The sequence below is a fragment of the Aegilops tauschii genome, chromosome 1, assembly GCF_002575655.3.
Source record: "Aegilops tauschii subsp. strangulata cultivar AL8/78 chromosome 1, Aet v6.0, whole genome shotgun sequence".
In the NCBI taxonomy this organism is placed as follows: domain Eukaryota; kingdom Viridiplantae; phylum Streptophyta; class Magnoliopsida; order Poales; family Poaceae; genus Aegilops; species Aegilops tauschii.
The window spans coordinates 161,855,241-161,859,247 of record NC_053035.3 but is presented as its reverse complement, the minus strand read 5'-3'; the positions used below and the strand labels follow the sequence as shown (position 1 = coordinate 161,859,247).

The window sequence follows — 4,007 nt, the reverse complement described above, 5'->3', positions numbered from 1 at the left end:
CAACTCAACTGCTAATACTCATAAATATTTAGTTGTCCGGGTGTGTTTAAATTAACAACTCAACTGCTAATACTGATAAATATTCTTTGGCTACCCTTGTGTCAAATCAATAAATTTGGGTCAAATACTACCCTTGAAGACTGCCGCGATCCCCTATGCTTGTGAGTTATCAGTATTTGGCACTATTAAGACATCGTGGCCGAGAGGTATCTTAGGTACTTAGGTAGCCACCGACTGAGGACATAGCTGACTATTTCCTTCGTCTCCGACAGAGTGTCCGGTGGTCGACAGTGGCCTGGTATCCGACTGTTGGGACTTAGCACAGTCTAATGCTACCCTCCTTTTCCTTGATGGGCCAAAGGTTGAGCCCCTTGGCCCACTACCTTCTGGGTCGTATCTTATATGAGTCTTGGGCCTTTGGTGGGCCACTTGTATACATTAGTCTACCCCGCATTTGTAACCCAACACCCTTCGTATCATAATATATGACGTTTTTGTAGCTTAATTTGTACAAAGGTAGAATAAGATAAGAAGAAGGTAATATATGAAGAAGAAAAACGAATATCCAATTCTAAGCCCCGACTCATCTGCACCCAGTAACAGTAAATTAAAAAAAATCAAAAAAGTCCGCTTTTTGCGCGGAAGATATTTTAGTGTGTGAGTTGTGTGCCAAATTTTAAAGCATTTGTAAACCTGAGTAGCTCTCAGCAAGAGAAAAACAAAATCGGATCAAAAAAGTACACAAACATTAAACTTTTTCACGTATCCCAAAATTTTCTTTCTTACTGAGAGATACTTAGACATTTAAATGCTATGAGATTTGGCATGGACATCACACACTCAGTCATCTTTCTCCACAAAAAGAAAATTGTTTTTTTAATTTATTTTGTATTTTTAAGGATTTTTTTACTCCCGGGCTCCAAAACGCCTCGTCCGAAGAAAAAATAAATAGAGATATCTCTCTAGTTACTAAGCTCCCGAGAAATAGCGATCCCACAACGATCGTGAGTTTTTTACTGCCGTGCCCCTGCCTGTAAGATGTAGAAATGTTGTGTTTCCACCGTCTGGGCCCAACTGTTGTGCTTGCGTTGCCATATTGTCGGTTCCCGACGGCCCAAGGTATTGTTTACATGGGCCTTGAGTCCTTGACCACCGCTATCTGCAGAGGTGAGGTGTTGCGTAGATGGTGAAGACTGAAAAACCTGGCGTGTTGCGCTGCGCTACCCTGCCTTGCCTCATTGCGCCGCTGTCTATGCGGAATGGCCGTCGGATCGGTTCCTTGCCGGACTACGGGGCTGCCTCCGCCGGTGCTCATGTTGCGGAGAGGCTGCGGGTGAGACTGGAGACGCGTGCCTCGTGGAAAATCCATGCGTTCCTCCCTTTCCCCCAAATCACGAGCAGAGCTAGAGAGAGATGGATACTCGAGGAGGGCGATTACGGCGATGGATTCACCGAGCGAGGCCTGAGACATGGATTGTGTCGCGGTCGGGGTGTCATCTGGGCAGCTGCGAGGATGAGCCGCAGCAGGGCCATCAATGCGCCTTGGCACCTGTGCAGATTCGGCCATGGGGGTGGCTCAGCACCATGTGGCTGGGCGCGGGTAAGATGGATATGGCGGTAGCCTTTGACCTTTTGCCCCCTCCGCATACTCGTCCCTGTCACAGTGGCACTCCCCTTGCCTTGGGTTTGAGCTCTTCTTGCAAATTCTCCTCGTTGCTGCCACTCCTCCAAGTCGTCCCAGCTGTAGTAGCCGCCGCAGTCTATAAAAGGTAATCATCCTGGTCGGTTCAAAGTACAATAATATGTTCATTGTCAATGGCTGTGGACATCACAACATTTTGGACCTAGCTATGCTCCATGATCTCCAGTACTGAGTCTTCACACATTTTAAATGATAGTTTCATGCTTATGTTATGGTATTGTGTAAGTTTGTGTAAGCAAAGTTTGATGGAATGGAATACAAAATTCTTCATTGGCGTCACTCGGGTGTTAACTTTCCCATTTTGGCTCATCGGTATTGTTTTACAGGAAAATAGGATAAACCTTCATTGGTCTCACATGGATCTTATCCTTATCATTTTGGACTTATTTGCAGGGAAGTAGGAGAATCAACATGCAAGCATGAGACAAGGTTCAGATCTTGAAGAGTCACAATGAGATCCACGTGCACATTTGTTTGACATCGCACAGTTAGTTTTCCACTGCGCTCAAATTATGTAGCTGATAGATACACATGATAGATGCATGTTCTGTTATAACATGCAATGTTCTACTAATGAAGCATTCCTCAAATTGAATCACTTTAGGATGTGCACGGACAGATATGATTAAATATTCTTGTTCACATCTATTTCTGTTTATCCTACTGTTTACGCACCTATCCAAATGATTAAATATTTCTAATGGGATTTACACGCACAGATACACCTCATGGTTGTAGGGTTTTTCTTTGTGTTCCTCCTACATGCATGAGCTGAGATGTTGGTATATGCAAATCAGTCAGAAACAACCATTTGGTGGCATCTTTGCCAGGGTATCATTGGACTAATTTTAAGGTGTACCATCAATTTTTGTTAATATTAGCATTTGGAGCATACCAAAAAGTAAACCTTCCTCTCTTTATTCATGCTGCCTTAGCTCTCATCTATCTTGAGATTATGTGATTCTTTAGGCAACTCATGGCAAGAAACTTTTGTGATAGCAAAATCTATCTATCAAACTTACTGACCCAGAACAAGCTGTAGCGCAAGTGCTTTACTCTATTTTAGTTCTTTCTTTGTTGCTTCATTCCCCTCTTTTCTCATGTGATTGCGTACGTTGTTTCAGTTTGTTCACTCCATGCTTCCATTCCTACTGGTGTTTGAATGTTGTGTGTTGTCTATGGTGTCTTCTGTGAGAAGGGGCATGCAGTGGTGTTCTCTGTGGAGGGGAGCTATTTGCTTGCCATGGTTGGGGTCTTTTGCATCGGTCTTCTCTGGTCTGCTTGTGGGTGGAGGGGTTTGGGTGGTTTTCAGTTGCTGGACTTCGTCGACCTGCCTGCCTTCCTACGCTCCATCTGAAGGTTTGGTTTCGCGTGCTGATGTGAATTTGGGGAACAATTACAATATATGTGCTTCTATTAGTAAGCTATTTAAATCATGTTTCCTAAAAATTAAGTATGTTGTTTACATATAAAATGCAACATTTCAGCAAGCTTTGGAGCATGATATCGGTTTCGGTACTACACCATGCATAGTCACGTACTTGAAATATAACACACTTACAAGTTAGAATTAAAACAAGATCACCAATAGAAGGTCTTCACGTTCTATCTGGGTTTTAACAAAAAAGAGTCAAACAAAGCATGGTTATGAATGTGGCAGTAGACTATGACTATGTAACATGCTACTAAAGATCCTCACCCAAATTCTCAGGTTAAATATGTACTCTTTAACAAGAATGAAAATACTATGTGTGTCCATTTGGTAAGATTGTGTTGAAAATCACATTAAATGATTGTGTTGATACTATTTATCTGTTCAAATGTATCATTACTCTTAATGTTGTTAGTTATGTACACTCCTTAGCTGCCGTGTTGACATGCTCGGTACCAAATTTTCTGTTTACTAGAAAGTAAATAACTTCTTAATTCAACATTGGATCTATTTAATAATATTTTGATATAATGATCAATTAGTTTGGAGGTTATATTGGGATTAAGGGAGACAATTTCAGCGTAGATCAGGTCCATATGAAATAGCCTGTAGGTCTGGCATTTTCCTCTATATATATGTTCTCATCTACCACTAATTACACAACAACTGTGAAGAAGAATGGCTAAACTTGAAGTACATCGGAATTTTACAAACACTCTACCTATGTGAGCACTTAGTTATAGGGTACATCTTCTGCCAAATCTATCTGTCTTATTTGACAATATATCTGTGGTGGAACAATTTTTCTATATCTTCTTTCTAAAGTATGTAAGTACAGATTACGGAAGAATCAACACTTGCGTTACATATATA

At 41.5% G+C, this 4,007-nt stretch overlaps 1 long non-coding RNA gene across 1 annotated transcript; it reads left to right on the top strand.

The window, feature by feature from the left end:
• The first annotated feature begins 1,177 nt into the window (after positions 1 to 1,177).
• LOC120974365 (uncharacterized) lies at positions 1,178 to 3,189 on the top strand. The gene is made up of 2 exons (XR_005769765.3): positions 1,178 to 1,769; positions 2,096 to 3,189. It is a non-coding gene; the product is annotated as an uncharacterized lncRNA (long non-coding RNA).
• The last annotated feature ends 818 nt before the right edge of the window (positions 3,190 to 4,007 follow it).